At 43.1% G+C, this 17373-nt stretch overlaps 2 pseudogenes; both read right to left on the bottom strand.

Moving 5' to 3' along the window:
• Positions 1–2692, bottom strand: part of LOC137248602 (cysteine desulfurase, mitochondrial-like) — a 154173-nt pseudogene extending 151481 nt beyond the window's left edge.
• Positions 2693–11096: 8404 nt separating this feature from the next.
• LOC137248601 (T-complex protein 1 subunit eta-like) lies at positions 11097–13577 on the bottom strand (annotated as a pseudogene).
• Between the last annotated feature and the right edge of the window lie 3796 nt (positions 13578–17373).

Below are 17373 nucleotides of genomic sequence, written 5' to 3'. Positions count from 1 at the left end.
ACCGTAAAGTCCCTATCGAATCCGACTAAGCACAAAGACAAAGTTTCCATCGCCTTTGGCGATAAGGTGCTGTCGGATGCGAAAAAATGCGCGAGCGCTTTCTGCCGACAATATATAATGCATCCTACGGTCGACAAAGATAGACGGAGAGCCAATAGACACGCACATAAACACAAACTCAGCGCGTCACCAATTACCATCACCGCTAGAGAGGTTGAGGACGCCATTGGTCGCGCTAAACCATCCAAAGCAGTGGGCCCAGACGGCATAGCCATGCAGATGCTTAAAAACCTAGGGAAAGAGGGTTTCAAATATTTAGCGCATGTCTTCAACCTGTCTCTTTCCACCTTTGTCATACCCGAGAAATGGAAAATGGCCAAGGTGGTCCCGCTACTAAAGCCTGGGAAACCAGCTAACGTAGGTGAGTCATATCGTCCGATATCTCTCCTATCGCCAGTGGCAAAGACGCTTGAAGCCATTTTGCTCCCTTATTTCCAAGCACATTTGCAGCTAGCCCCTCATCAGCATGGCTTCAGAAAACTCCATAGCACTACCTCCGCGCTAAATGTCATTAGCACCCAGATAAATTGCGGTTTGAATCAATATCCCCACCATAGAACAGTACTCGTAGCGTTAGACCTATCAAAAGCTTTTGATACGGTCAACCATGGCTCGTTACTGCAAGACCTGGAAGGGTCCACCCTTCCCCCATGTCTTAAAAAGTGGACCGCAAATTATCTGGGTGGTCGGCAGGCATCGGTGCAATTCAGAAACGAAACATCAAAACAAAGGAGAATTAAACAAGGGGTGCCACAGGGTGGTGTCCTATCCCCGCTTTTGTTTAATTTCTACATATCTAAGCTACCTTCACCACCGGAAGGAGTCACAATCGTTTCCTACGCCGATGACTGCACAATAATGGCCACAGGCCCAGGCCCAAAGATCGATGAGCTATGCAATAAAATAAACGGCTATCTCCCTGATCTCTCCAGTTTTTTCGCCTCGCGAAACCTGGCATTGTCACCGACTAAATCTTCCGCGACCTTATTTACAACATGGACGCCCCAAATGTCGACCATATTGAACATCCACGTCGATGGCACTACGCTACCGACTGTCCTACACCCCAAAATCTTGGGTGTGACGTTTGATCAGGATCTACATTTTGGTGCGCACGCAACCGCAATTGTTCCAAGAATTCAGAGCCGTAATAAAATCCTCAAATCCCTTGCTGGCAGTACCTGGGGAAAAGATAAAGAAACGCTCTTGACCACATACAAAGCAATTAGCCAGCCGATTACGTGCTACGCGTCACCCATATGGTCGCCAAGCCTAAAAACCACCCACTGGAAGAAACTACAGGCCTGCCAAAATACTGCTCTCAGAATCGCCATGGGCTGTCTTCTTATGTCCCCAGAACACCATCTGCATAATGAGGCGAGAATACTCCCCATCAGGGAGAGAAATGAGATGCTGACCAAACAGTTTCTGTTGAATACCCAGAAACCTGGGCATCCCAACAGACATCTGATTGACAAACCAGCACCGCCTAGGGGCCTAAGGAGTCATCTCCGTAAGCATTTTGAGGAAATACGGCACCTGAGAACCCAGCCGTATGAAGCGGAAAAACACAAGCAGGTCCTTGGTGAACTCCATAGACAGGCGTCGGACCTTTATGTCGGGAATTGCCCGGTGAATCCAGTACTTGAAGAAAAATATCCAGAACTCGCAGAAGAGGAACGCATACTCCCCAGGGAAACGCGTGTCACTCTTGCTCAACTTCGTTCTGGATACTGTAACAGGTTAAACTCTTACCTATCCAGAATCAACCCCGACATACAAAATGTATGCCCTGCTTGCAATGTGTCCCCACATGACACCAACCATCTCTTTAATTGTAATGTGGAACCAACGCCTCTAACACCCCTTTCGTTATGGTCCACCCCTGTTGAAACGGCAAGTTTCCTTGGACTCCCGTTAGAGGATATTGATGACAATTTGTGATCGGTCGCGGCTATTTAGGTGGGGCGAGCATTGCTACAACAACAACAACAACGTGTACGTCTCGTAGTCGTTGCATCAGTCAAAAGCTCACTATCGCTACCGCCTATATCTGGACTTGTAGTATGTATAAGCAATTCGCGGCGCCGTGTACTTCTTTTTTGAAGTCGCCCATCACTCGCTACCGTTATATGCAGCACCAGTTCCTGTTGGCGGTGTTGTAAATCCAATATATTTTGGGCTTAAATCCGAATACAATTCGGCCTGTAGGTCACGTTTTCCTTAAAAACCAAAACAAATATCAGAAAGATAACTACAAATTGTTAAGGCAAATAGCTTACATGCAGCACCAAATCAGTACAGGTACATTACCACTACGTATACCACGCTCTTGTCCAGATCCACTCTGTATATAAAGTGCCCAAATACCCTTTGGACCATATAATTTATGGCCAAATATTGACATTAAATCAATGTTAATTGTATTAATTGGAATTTTGCCAACTGCGTGTGCTGCGTCGGTGTGAAAGAATATATTTCGTGAGCGGCAAAGATTCATCTATGGGCAGAAAACCAACTTTTACCAGTTAATTTTCTGTTTTAGTTTTCGGTTTGTTGACAAAAATTACAAATGACATTTCTTCTTCCATCACTTTTGACAGCAAAAATTGAAAGACCGATTGACAGTTTATGTTCCAGCGGCAACAACAAAATACACGGGAGGGTTGCATTTTTGCTAATGCTTCTACCTGGTAATTGTACCATGGTTTAGCCTTGCACAAGTGCAAGGGCTGCCATGTGTAAGTAAGTTGTGCTCACTTAAATAATAATCCGTTCCGTAGGTCACTATGCGTTCCGTAAGTGACTTTCGGTCACATAACCAGTTGTATGACTTGCGCTCATACAACCCTGCAGGTGAAGTTGACAGGAGTTGCTATCTATTACTTCCAATGAACACTCATTGCAGTTGCCTTCCAATGATGTGATCTTCTATATATACAAGTGCAATCCGCCATTTCGCTCTGTTCTTATTAGTTATCATCAGCTAGTCGCAGGGGCATATCGTTCATCTGTAATAACCCAGCAAAAATGTACCCGTAAATTGGTTAGTAAAATAACTAAAATCTGTGTCTATGGAACACGTAAATTTTTAAGTAGCATTTGTACTGGGCCAAAGAGGATAAATACAATAAGAGCCGTCACTCGTTATTTTGTGGCGAGTATCTCGCTGGAAATTGAAAAAATTGATGCCGAATGTTTTATGAGAGGGACATTTTTAATTGTCTCTCATTTATCCATGCCGTGTAGGCCCCTTGTGCAACTGTGATTTTTGGAAAGAGAATTAAATAAATTAATTAAATACAGTCGAAAAATAAACACAAATACCCCACGAAAATGTATAGAAGACATTTATAAACATCTCGCCCAAAAAAAAAGTAGCGACTACCTCTCAGTATACATCGAGTAAATGCCAAAAAAATAACGAGTGACGGCTCTTATTGTATTTATCCTCTTTGACTGGGCGGCGTTAAGTTTTGTGTCCAATCCATTCCGTCGTACCTGTTTATGTGATTGTCCACACTGCTCACACATATACGGTATTAGGTTATCGAAATGTAAACAAACTATAATGCTGTACTGTTCTTACATTCACGTTAACTGTCAAATGGCAGTCATTTTTTAAGTTATATACCTGTAACTTTACGAGTATTTTTACGTTAATATGACCGCCTTTTGACTAGTATTACGACCGTTTTTTTACTTGGATTATATCTGAAATTGATATATAAATAAAACATTTCTTTAATACAAATCCATTAACATTTCTTTTATTCAACATTTTTATAACATATTAGATTATTTATAATAGTTGTAAATTCTTAACTATAAGTCATAAGGAAGGAATAGTTTTTCAGTCTTGTTGATGAGCCATAAATACAAATTTTATTGTATGCGATTGTATGCATACAAAGTTAAGAGAAACTTAAATAAATAAATTAATGATATAGAAACAAAAGAGAAGAACTAACAGAAATATTGGTTGCAGTAAACCATCAAATCGCGAGTAGACAATTCACAATTTGAGTAAGTTGACTTGTAATTCGCCAATTTTAATGCTATACCTTTTTTACTTTAGTTCAGAAAGCTGCAATTGAGGTTCGAAAGTTACAATTGAAGTTCAAAAATTTATAATTGAACTTAAATTGTAATTTTCTGAACTTCAGTTGTAATTTGCTGAACTGCAGTTGAAATTCCTGAGCTTCAATTATAATTTACTGAACTTCTATTGAAAATTGTGAACTTCAATTGTTTTTTTTTTAACTTCAATTGCAACTTTCAAAATTTTTTTACATAAAATGGACAATTCTAAATTTTTTCTGACAGCCAAAGTGGTGAATTGCCTACCAGAGGTTTGAAACCACTTGCATTCGTGTTGGCGCTTCTGTATATCATTAATATAACAATATTTTTTAATAATTTCATTAATAGACAAATATAAATTTTTTCCCTTTACATTTTAGAACTGTGTACAAAAATATGTAATTTTACATATCGCAACCTAAACCAAAAAGTATTTCAACTCATAATCAGAGTAACTTTGTGTTGAATATTGATTTATACCACAAAAATAACAGGTAGGTTGGGTGGTAGCTTCCCTGATGAGAGGAAGCTCACTTGGACAACATGACGGTCCGTTGTGATACCACATATAATAAACTAAACTAACGGTGACGTAGATATAACTACTTAGAGAATCGTTGGGTAGCAACGATAAAGTTCCGAATGATCCCGATCTCAACCTTGGATAGCTCCTCGGGAGATCCAAGTGAGTCACGACCAAAATACTTTCGCCTAGTTCTGGCAAAAGCTGGGCAGTCAAGCATAAAGTGATTTGGTGATTCCACCTCATCATCCTCCATACAGCTGCAGCAGGATGGAGTTTCCAATATATTGAGACGTACCGCATGGATACCCATGGGACAGTGCCCTGTCAAAACCCCAATGACCATTGATAGGTGAGCCTTAGTGAACCCAATTATTTCAGCAGACCTCCTGCCATCCACTTTCGGCCAGAAAGATCTTGATATCCTACAAGACGTAGTGTCCGCCCAACGTTTGCTGAGCTGACTCGAGGCCCAGCTATGGAAGAGCAATCCACAGGTGGCTAGCGGAATCCCGAAATCCCTACAGCCATCTTCATCCGGTTCAGTTGTACCGATTCGGGCTAAGAGATCCGCTTGACAGTTACCCGGAATATCACTATGGCCCGGGACCCAGATAATCTTAATTGTAAAATAATTCGATGCAATCGCAAGTGTGGTCAGGCACTCCCAGACCACCCTCGATCGCACTGTAGTTGAGCTCAAGGCCTTTATAGCCGCTTGGCTATCAGAGTAGATGTTAAATTCCCTAACCGTAGTAGCGCTGGATAGCATTTCATCCACCGCATCCTTAATCGCAGCAACTTCGGCTTGGAATACACTGCAGTGATCAGCCAACTTAAACTTGCGGCTTACATTTAGCTCTTGACAAAAGACCCCCCCGCCAACCTTTCCGTCCAACTTCGACCCATCCGTGAACAAGTTAACCGGTCCCATGCCCCAGATAATTCCTCTTCTCCACTCCTCCCTCGGGGGAATGACTGGGGTGAAGGTTGTATAGGGAGCGGCCACCGGCATGCAATAGTCCGTCCTGTCCGGGATAAAGTCGAAACTAGTAAGAAGGCTAGAGTGTCCGAAATCAGAAAGCATATAACCCATATCACGAAGCCTGACCAACGACCGGGCCGCGGCTGCCTTTCCCGCAATATCTACTGGATGTATATTCAGCATGACATTCAGTGCCAAGGTAGGTGTTGTTCTCATAGCGCCACTGATGCCGATAAGCGCCGTCCGTTGCACTGACACTAGCATTTTGGAGGTGCTCGCCGTGTCCAGTGCTTTCCACCAGACCAGCACCCTATATAGCAGAATCGGTTTAACCACCATCTCATAAAGCCAGTGTACTACTCCTGGCGAGAGCCCCCATCTCTTTCCGATAGCCCCCCTGCAGCAGTACAAGGCAACCGCGGCCTTCCTGGCCCTATCTTCCACATTGGGCCTCCAGGACAGCTTCTTGTCCAGAACAATTCCCAAATATTTAACCCTGTCAGTAAGTACCAACGGTACCCCTCCAATCGAAGGAGTTCTGAAGTCGGATATCTTATATCTCCTTGTAAAAAGAACCAATTCTGTTTTTCCCGGGTTGACCGCCACTCCACATGATTCAGCCCACCTAGCCACAGTATCCAGGTATCCCTGCAAAACATCGCGCAGGGTGCCCAGAAATTTGCCCCTGACTAGGATAGCGAGGTCATCTGCATAGGCAACCACCCGACAGCCATTGGCTTCCAGCTCCACAAGAAGCTCGTTGACTACCACAACCCAGAGCAGAGGAGATAGGACACCTCCCTGTGGCGTGCCCCTGCACACCTTCCTCCTTATTATGGCTCCTCCCTACTCCGCTGCGACAATTCTGCCGCATAGAAGTTTGCTAATAAATTCAACCAGAGCCGCTTCGACTCCTAAACCCACCAGAGCTCTTTCGATTGCCCCCGGTAGAACATTGTTAAAAGCCCCCTCGATGTCTAGAAAGGCACCCAGAGCATACTCTTTATGTTCTATAGACCCCTCTATTTGCTTTACAATCGAATGGAGAGCCGTTTCCGTCGATCTGCCTTCGCAGTACGCATGCTGTGAAGCCGACAGTAACCCCCCAGGTATCCTTTCTCGTAGGTACAGGTCAATCAGCCGCTCAAGCGTCTTAAGAAGAAACGACGAGAGACTGATTGGCCTGAAATCCTTAGGTGACACATGAGAGCCCCTGCCGGCCTTCGGAATGAAGATGACCCTAACCGTGTGCCACGACCTAGGGATATAGTTAAGCCTGAGGCAGTTAGTGTAGATGATGGCCAACCAGCGGCAGGAAATCCCTAAAGACCTTTGAAGTTGCGCAGGAATGATGCCATCCGGACCGGGTGACTTATAGGGCTTGAACGAATTTATAGCCCAGGATATTTGACTTTCCCGTAGTGGGATGGCAGGCATTTCTGCATGGCCAGCAACCGCCGACCACGCAAGCGAAGATCCCTGCGCAACTGGGACATCGGGAAAATGATTGTCCAGTAAAAGTCTCAGGGACTCCTCGCTACTCATCGACCAGTCCCCACCATCATCTCTCAGATACCCCCGAGGGGCGGGATTCCTAGAGAGTATTTTTCTAAGCCTCGCGGATTCATTGCAGCCCTCTACGTTTTCGCAGAAGCTTCGCCATGAATCCCGCTTGGCTAACCTTATTTCATATTTATAAATACCCAGACTCACCTTATAGAGCTCCCAGTTCGAGGGTAGTTTACTCCTCCTGGCTCTATTAAAGAGCCGCCTACTGGACGCTCTTAGGTCGTCAAGGGAATCAGACCACCAGGGCGGCTTGCCCTTCCCCCTGTAAGTTTTCAGTGGGCAGGACTGTTGAAAGGCGCTATATCTTGCCAAGGTGAAGTTTTCCACCAGATCGTCTATTTCAGATTCGGACAGGTCCGAACCAGCGATAGGCGCCTCAGGCAATAGCTCTCCCAACTTCCTACAATACAAGTCCCAGTTGGTACTTTTAGGGTTCCTAAAAGATATTTTACCGGGACGTTCTTCATTCACCGAGAACTGAATATATCGGTGATCAGAGAAAGAGTGCTCGTTGAGAACCCTCCATCCAGATATCCGATCTTCCAGTTCTCTGCTAACCAGGGTGAGGTCCAAGACCTCCTCCCTTACCGCAGTAATAAAAGTCGGGTCATTCCCCCTATTACATATACAAAGTCCCTCATCTACAATAAAAGTAAATAAAGACTCACCTCTGGTGTTCGTATCCGAGCTCCCCCATATGCTATGGTGTGCATTAGCATCGGCACCTATGATTACGCCAACACCTCTCCGCCTTGCTTCAGCGGTGATTTCGCCCAGTATCACAGGCGGTGGTCCCGTTACGTCCCCATGGGGCATATACGCTGAGACCACCCACAATTCGCTACTGCCTCGCTCGAGGTAGACCGTGGTTACGTCAGCATTGCTGAAATTAGAGAGAATAAAAGCTTTAAATTCCTTTTTAATAAGCACACAGGATCTAGGCCTACCTGCCTCCCCATGCACCAAGGTGTTGAATTTTCCCGTCCTTAATCCAGAAATTTTTCCGCCGTTACTACTCAGCCACGGCTCCTGGACAAGGACAATATCCACTCCGCCTTTCTCAAGACAGAGCAACAAGTTTGCGGAAGCCGCCTTAGAATGCTGAAGATTGATTTGACGGATTTCCATCAACACCACTCTTCTTCTTCTGCACCCCATCCTTGGCGGCTTCGCCCTCGGAGACTAGGAGATCCTCCTCCTCCCCCAACAGACGACTTACACTGATGACGGATCCCGCCATCGATGATTCGCCCTCGGAGGCCAGGAGCTCCTCCTCGGCCCTATCAGCGAGACGACTAGCACTGATGACAGATCCCGCTATTGACGGGACGTCAACAGTGCTTTCGCTGTCCAAATTAGCGGAGTCAGCATCCACAACCATGGGTACTGGCTCCCCTGCGGACGCCTCCACCTCCCGAACAGTCTCTGTGGGAGAGGAACCATCCCCCCTGGAATCGGCGTGGTAGATTTTAAGAACCATACGCTCGAGGCCATAGGAGATAACCCCCCTCGTGTCAGAGAGAGGACCGGTGGACTCTGCGTTTAGCAGAATCAGCACTTGCCGACGTGGCCCAACAGCCTCCTCTACTCTGAGGACCCTCCAGTTATGCGTCGGAAGGTTCGGGTTGCAGTAACGCATTAGTTCGAGTATTTTCTCCGGCTGAGATGGCCCGGCAGGCAACCACACCCGAGCCCTCGGTCGAAGGGGGAGATCCCTCCGTTCCACGGCCTCGAGTCTGGCCCCCCTCCAGACCTCCCCTACCAAAGAAATTATTTTCTTAAAAATACAGGCCGACCGCTCGTCAGCACAAGTAATCAGTCTAAAACCATGATACCACCCCGAGTATTCGAAGCATGGCCGCGTACCTGGGCTCTCCATAACAGCGGTCATATAGGCCGCTGATATGGCGCTGGCGACCCACGGCCACTCCTCTCGGGAGATGGCACCATCCTCCCTACTCCTATCCAGGACCCCGAGGGTGATGGAGCCTGCACGTTTAGCGATTTCGCTAAACGAAATTGCGTCCCCACCTCCTCGGGCCCTTTTTGTCGTTGAGGCATTCCGCTCATCCGACCTTTGCCGCTTCATAGCCCCCAAACCCTGCTGCTCACCCGCGTCGTTCGACACCGGTGTGTGGTCGTCGCAAGCTACGACGCTCCTGGCCCACTCCAGCGTCCGGGAATGCTTCTCAGACATCTGAGCTGCATCCCTTCCGCCGTAGCGCTCCAAGATCTTCTCAGCTAAGCGCCGATCACCCAGAGCTTTCCTACGCGGCGTCGATCGCCTACCTTTCCCGGCTCCTCGCGACAGGGCTTCCTTACTAGTACTGGGCTGCTCCGTCGCATTCGTCGGACCTCTGCCTTTCCCTGTCACAGCCCCATATGGGCCTACATTGGGTGTCGGTTTCGACACCCCTCCACTACCCGAACTACCCGTACCTACGGGGTTTGAAACCAAACCCCTGCGCTGATCCGTCTGATCAGCCCTTTTGACCCGCCGGGAGCTTTCCCGGCTGGCGGCGACCTGCTTCGGAGCACTCTCCGCACCTGTCGCGTCCCCCGCACCATGACGACTTTCGCCGTCACTCCTACCCTCCTTTTTATTCGTCTTCGTGTCCATTCTAAGAAGTCCCCCCTCAATGCCGCTATCCGGAGCCGATTGTGTAGTCGCCCTTCAACGGTCCCGTGGTTATCTATGCTGCGCAGGGAGGCCACGCGAGGGTTGACGCATTACCTTATGAGTAATGCGTTCAGAGCCAGACCGGACGCAAAGCGGGAAAATCTTCAACCGCACCTACACCACCAACTTAACGGCGACGGAGCCGGAACGTACCTTGAGGCCCGCCACGGTTTTAACGGGACGTGGGCAGGTGCAGCATTAGCCTACCAGCCATTTCGATAGGGTTTCACCCCGACCTACTAAGGTGGCAGAATACTGCACCTACCAGCCCAAAGTCATCAATTCCTATCCATAGTCAAAATCAAGTCCCTAACAATCCGGTTCGTCACCGTTGAGTACCGATCTTGACCCTTAACAGGGTCCTCCCTCCCCTGAGCTCGGCACAATGACTCAGGGGTGCGGGTTTTATCGAGTTGTCCTCTCTAGATCCGCCATTATCAGTAGAAGCAGGGGCACCTCGTGCAGGACGTGACAACCAATCACGTGTGACAATTCGTCACTATGGCCGGTCTAAGACTGATACCAGTCCCTGATCCAGAGCCTGGAACCACGTATGATATCCAAGCCAAGTATCTTAACCCCAAAAATAACAAAATTCTTAACAAAACCAAGCTAAACGATAATGTTGACTACCAAAAAAACATAAGTTATTTTACGATGCTTTCATGGATCGATTTACATTTAAATACCGATTTACAATTTTTTCAGTTTATCATTTTTTTGTTTAGAATGCGATATAGACATTCAGTGGAATAATTTTACATTGAGGGTACTTCATGCAATTTTCTTTTTTTCGTGATTTTGCAATAATAAACGTAGGTACTCATAGTAATATTTTGTTTTAAATTATGTGATTACAATATTTGTAAGGAACATTAAGTTGATGGTATTGGTACTGTCAGTTAAATTCATCAGCAAATATTTATATTCAAAATATTTTTTTGTTATGCATCTAGTTTATAAGGTTTTCTTAAAAATGTTTGACAAAAATCTTTGCGAACTTTAAGCGATGGTTGAATATTTTTTAAATAGAGCATAAAAAGCTTAGAATAGGAACGTAGAAAAAAGCTTAGAATTATTAGATACTTTTTAATCAAGATTATTTCAGTGTGTGTTGTTCGTTTGTTGTACAAATTCGTTGCATATTAATTTTCAGATCAAGAATACTCAAAGGTGTCGTGGAATCGTCTTGTTGGTCAATCGCGCGCCGCAATATCCATTGGTGGGAATTGACTGTGTTTGCAAAAGATATGCTGAACTGTAGAGGAAGAAACATTTTTTAAAATTTAATAAAATCAAAAATGATAGTTGTGCTAAAAAGGGGTAAAGTATTGTATGTTAAAGTATAGCAAAGTCTCAGCGGCCTTGTCTTGGTGAAAATTGAGTTTGAATAGGTCTTATTCTTCATTCTCACAAACATGTACGAAGGAACCGCGTAAGATATTAAAAATCCTCAACGCTTTTTTTCCTATTCCTACTTCTGTTTAACTTCTACATATCAATAGCTAACTTCACCATCAGAAGGAGTCACTATTGTTTTCTACACCATATGGTCGCCAAGCCTAAAGATTACCCACTGGAAGAAGCTACAGGCCTCCCAAAATATTGCCCTCACCGCCAGGGGTTGTCTCCTTATGTCCCCAGAACCCCATCTACATAATTAGGAGAGAATACTCCCAATAAGTGAAAGAAATGAAATGCTAACCGAACAGTTTCTGTGAATACCCAGGAACCTGGGCATCCTAACAGACATTTGATTGATGAGCCAACACCGCCCAGGGTCTTAAGGAGTCACCTCCATAAGCACTATGAGGAAATACGGCACCTGAGAACTCAGCCATATGAAGCAAGAAAACACAAGCAGGTCCTTGGTGAACTCCATAAACAGGCGTCGGACCTCTATGTCAGGAATTGCCCGGTGAATTCATTACTCAAATAACAATACCCTAAACTTGCAGAACAGGAACGCACGCTCCCTAGGGAAACGAGAGTCATTGTAACAGGTTAAATAAACTCTAACCTATCCAGAATCTACCCCGACATACAAAATGCCCCTGCTTGCAATGTGTTCCCACATGACACCAACCATCTCTTCAATTGTAATGTGGAACCAACTCCTCTAACACCCCTCTTTTTATGGTCCACCCCTGTTGAAACAGAAAGTTTCCTCGGACTTCCGTTAGAGGACATTGATGACAATTTGTGATTGGTCAGGCCTATTAGATGGGGCGAAGCACTGCTACAACAACATCAGAAGGCACTCGAAGACGATGCCTCAAAAGTAACAACCAAAAGCAATAATTATCATTTCACTGACACAAATTTTATAGTTTTTTCTTCCGTAGTTGGGCACAATATTTTCATAATATTACTTAACAGTTAAAGATTAGACATTTTTTTCAAGTTGTATTTTAACTTACCAGCAACAACAGAATCATGTTTAATTGTACGCCGCACAATCATTTTAGCAGCATGAAACGAAGCTCAGTTTCTTCCAAAAATTGTTCGGCACTGCCACGTAAAATCAATGTACATGTTCTAGCATTAACGCAACCTTTAAATAATTATTAACTATAAAAATAAAATTAATGTCAAACCCACTATCAAACCTTGGAAAATGCTGAAACGTTCACCACCAACTTGACTTTCTTCAAAGTAATCACATTGACCCAAACACTTGAATTAATATCATTAGCTGTAGTCATAACAGCACCACCACAAGCTTTCATTGTACGTTTCCAATCTTCTTCTGGTACATGAACAGCACAGAACATATCACGATCTGCAAAATACTGTGTACCAACATCACCAATTGGTAGTTTAGATAACACAAAATTGTCGCCTTACTTAGCTAGTTTATTGTACAGAATGCGCCATTCAGCATCAACAATTTTCTGATACTTTTGAACATTATCAACACGTACTTCAGCACTATCACGCTCAGCCTTGAATGCTAATTCTATATTTAATAATGTAATTTTATATTTTTTGTATGACGTTGAGTCCATCAAAGAAAAGTACAGCGTCCACAACCATTCTAGAAAAGAAATCTTTTTGTAGATGAATAAGTTTGGAGGTCATTGCTGTGGCAGCGCATTTATCCAATAAAGCACGTTGTTGTTCCTTTAATTGGCGCTTCGACATGTACAGCCATGTCATTTTTGGTCATGCATAATTGTAATGCTTTACATATAGCACATGCACGCCTTCATCAACATATGGCTAAACTTGTTTTAAGATTTCACATGCTTAAAGTACTACTGAAGTGGTGGCATCGCCGACCTGATAAGAGAAATATTTTTATTCTACACATTCTAATATAACAAAAAACTTACCTCAGCATCTTGAGATTTGGCGTGGTCACCTAGAGTTTTAGGGCTGGATGCATAATATCCAACAGTTTCATAATGGTTTCACCATCATTTCCAATTGTGGCCCTACCACTGGCATCAACAATATGCTTGTCCATGCTGCGTGAACCCAATGTACTGCGTACAGCGTCCACAATTGAATGTGAGGCATTGATGTTGGATATGAGCTGTGGTTTACCTTGAGAGCTATCGGTACCCATACATTTTTTACACAAAAACCCAAGTACCCAATACAAGTTCAGGACGTTCATATTTATCGACACGCTGTCCGGTGTGGCCCAAATGTTGGAAATATTCAGTTCGCATTGTTGAGAAAAATATGGATCAATGAACACAAGTAAAAGTGAAAGATTTTGTTTTACCATCTGTTGTTACTTTATTCATTAGTCATTGGAAACGACGACCAGCAGCTACAAATTGCATATTAGCCTTGCAACGATTACATCTAATTGGACCCATTTCGCCAACATTTACAATGGGGGCTAATAATCACCTTCAACCGTGCGTGCCATTGGTGAGACGGTAAGTGGTGTAATGGACAAAGTTGTTGTTTTTAATAAATCAGCTGTTGCAGGTATGCAATACAAAGCGGACCTGCAAACGAGAAAGATCAATGTAATTGCCAAACAAAACATTAATTTCAAATATCAATACCTAACGTAACGTGGCGAGGAGTTACCCTGATCTTGTACAACATATTTTGTGGTCACCAATGGTGGCAATAAACCTTGTTTATTAGTAATAAAAGCGCCACCAGCGCTGATTTTCAATGATAACGCTTATCGGCTTTGGCATATAATCGGGATCTAAACGGCGTTGGGCTACTGTTGCGGCTGTTGATATATACCAGTACCAGGTGCAGGTGGTTGCTAAAGAAAATAATACAAAAATAATCATCATCAATATTTGAAATATATCAGTAGTATTAGCATATCTTGAACTAGTTCTTAAAGACCGTAAATAAATAAATAATTATTATTATTATATAACCAGGACGTGCGGATATTGGGGGTTGACCCGGCTTGGGTGGCTGACTGGGCATTGGCGTCTGTCCAGGTTGTGTTGGTGGCATCATCTGATCCATGTAACCACCTGGTGCACCTGGTTGTTGTAGAGGATAACCTGGCTGTTGAGGTTATGGAGGACAACCAGGTGGAACAGGTTCTGGTGGATAGCCCGACTGTTTTGGCATTGGCAGATAGGTTGTAGCTGCTGCTCTCGTGGCATTGCACAACCCGGTTGCTGTTGTGGTATATACCTTGGCATAACTGGATGTGGTGTCATTGCCCCACCTGGTCCAGTAGATGCAGGCGGCATACCTGGAGGACCATCCCAGCAAATATCTAGTGACAGAAAATGGATTTTCCCATATCGCTACACATCCATTCATTAATTTTTTTGTTTAGTTTTCCACGCACTTACCAAGGTATTAAGATCCTTATTTTGCAAGTATTATTAACACTTCTTTGGTATTTCTTGTTCAGTTTTATAATTGTACTTAATTTAATAATTATAATAAATTAGTTTAATAATTTGGGAAAAATTTAAACAACCTGACATCAGGACGACAATGCGACAGCTGTTTCGATTATACTTTGTAAATCTCTTCAAAGCCTTTTCTCCCGGGAGTGGGAATCGAACCCGCACTCCTACGATAGTTGAAATGGTTACAAACGCATTCAGTTACGTCATGCCTTAGTTGTTGAATGCGTTTGTAACCTTTTCAACTATATTAGGAGTGCGGGATCGACTCCCACTCCCGGGAGAAAAGGCTTTTAAGAGATTTACAAGGTATAATCGAAACAGCTGTCGCCTTGTCCGTCCTGATGTCACGTTGTCACGGGCAATCCCCGATTAAATAAATCATATATAATAAATTAGTTCCACGCTTGGTTAAATTTAAAATTAATTAATGACAATAGAATTAACAAGTAATAAACAATAAAACAATAATATTAGTAAAGATAAAAATAATATTTATACGAATATTATTATTAGACAATAGGAAAAAAGAAAAAAGGAAACAAGATGACCAGAAAATACAATTTCATTAGCAAGAATAAAAAAATAGTTTCGGCTTACAAATCATTGTAAAAAGTAAATAGGTCATTTTTGAAGTGCCGAGCATTTCCTATTTGTCTAATTCTTGCGGGAAGAGCGTTCAAAAGGCATATGGAAGTAATGAAGAACCGCCGTCCAGAGGTTAGAAAACGGTATCTTATGTGCGTGAGAAGAACTACAGATATCGATGAATTGAGAAACGTAAGCCTCCGATATAAATAATCAGTTTCCTTTGTATATATAATTCTGTGAAGGATAGTCAGTGTTTTAACTTTTAAAAGATTGTGAAAAGAAATGTTTAGCAACCTTTCAACGTGATGTGAAACGTGATCAAGTCTTTTCAATCCAAATACATATCTAGCAATGTTATTGTAAGCAACATTAAGTTTATTCATGCACACATAGTCACAATTTGAGTAAATCTCACATCCATAAACGAGTGTAGGTATTAGGTACGTTTTCGCTAGAAGTAGTCTAATATGTAGGGGAGTGAAGTACTGAGTTAGACACAGTGTACGAAGCACTCCATACCGTGATAAAAATGTGGTCTTTCCATGTTAAGGTCTTATTAAAAACTACTCCTAGGTTTTTTCAGCGTCAAGGTATTCGATGACAGAATTGTCAATACTATGTTTTCCAAAGCATGAGTAGAGACCGACTTTCTATTAATAACGATGCATTTCGAATTTTTGGGTTTAATACATAGGCCGTTCTTAGAAGCCCACATACCAATTTGACTCAAATCATAATTCAAGTTATTTACACACAAAGCGGTACCATCACGGGGACAACATGTGTACAATTGCACATCATTAGCATAAATATGGACGTTACAAAACTTAAGCACATTTGGCAAGTCATTGATGTACAGAACAAATAGCAGAGGGCCCAGAATAGAGCCTTGTGGAACGCCTCTGAAAACATGTAGGAAGTCAGACTTTCTACTGTCTAAACAAATCGCCTGAGTCCTGTCGCCAAGATACGATCTAAAAAGTGAAGTTGAATGACTCGAGAAATTAAATAAACTTTTCAGCTTCTTACAGAGTAGGGCGTGGTCGACAGAGTCAAAGCCTTTAGAGTGGTCAAGAAGAGTCAGAAAAATAATATGATTATCATCAACTCGCTCTCGAATGTCTTCTATCACAGATAGAAGTGCCGATGTACAGTTTCTCTTTGACCGGAAACCGGACTGACAGACAGTAATGAGCTTATTGTCATTAACATACCTCGTAATCTGCCCATGCAAAATTAGTTCAACGAACTTTGAAAGAAAAGGAAGTATGGCTATGGGCCGATACTCTTTATTTTGCTTGCGAATCGGCATAACCTTAGCAGCTTTCCGGCATTTAGGAAAAATAGCAGTGGTCAGGATAGAGTTAACGAAATACGTTAAATGGGGAAGGAATATGGGTAGAATTATCTTTAAGAATTTTGCATTTATACCATCAAACCTCATGGCATTCGACTTCACAGAAAGTAGAGCTTGCAGTACATCACAGTCATCGACACACATAAACGCAAAGGGACTGGAATCAATATTAACACACTCAGGGTAGCTATCTGTACAGATATTAGCGGCTGGAATTGGTAGTCTTACGAAGCTAGCATTTAGTTCGTTAATGTTAACGTCAGAAAGATCTGACAGTTCTCCTATGGACTTAACGATCCCGATTTTCTTGATGTGGCTCCATGTTTCTCTGGTACTCAAGGCAGCAATGAGTTTATACTTATAATAATTTCCGATCGATTTTTGCTGACCAATTTGATTTTATTAAATTCAGAATTATTATAGGCTTTTATGGTCAGATATTTGAACAGTGCAAGATTAAACTTCACTTATAAACCCGACGTTTCGCCAAGCTCCTTGGCATCCTCAGGGGCTGGGCATCTTTATTTGAAAACAATAACAATAACAAAGACAAATTTGTAAAAACAAGTTGGAACATAAACATTGTAAAATCATGACACAAACATTAAATGCGGAAAAAAAGAAACTCACATGAAATAATAATTAAAATAAAGTATCACAAAACTCATAGGA

The sequence above is a fragment of the Eurosta solidaginis genome, chromosome 4 (genome assembly GCF_040869045.1).
Source record: "Eurosta solidaginis isolate ZX-2024a chromosome 4, ASM4086904v1, whole genome shotgun sequence".
In the NCBI taxonomy this organism is placed as follows: Eukaryota; Metazoa; Arthropoda; class Insecta; order Diptera; family Tephritidae; genus Eurosta; species Eurosta solidaginis.
The sequence above is the reverse complement of the archived record's forward strand: the minus strand, read 5'-3'. Positions and strand labels throughout refer to the sequence as shown.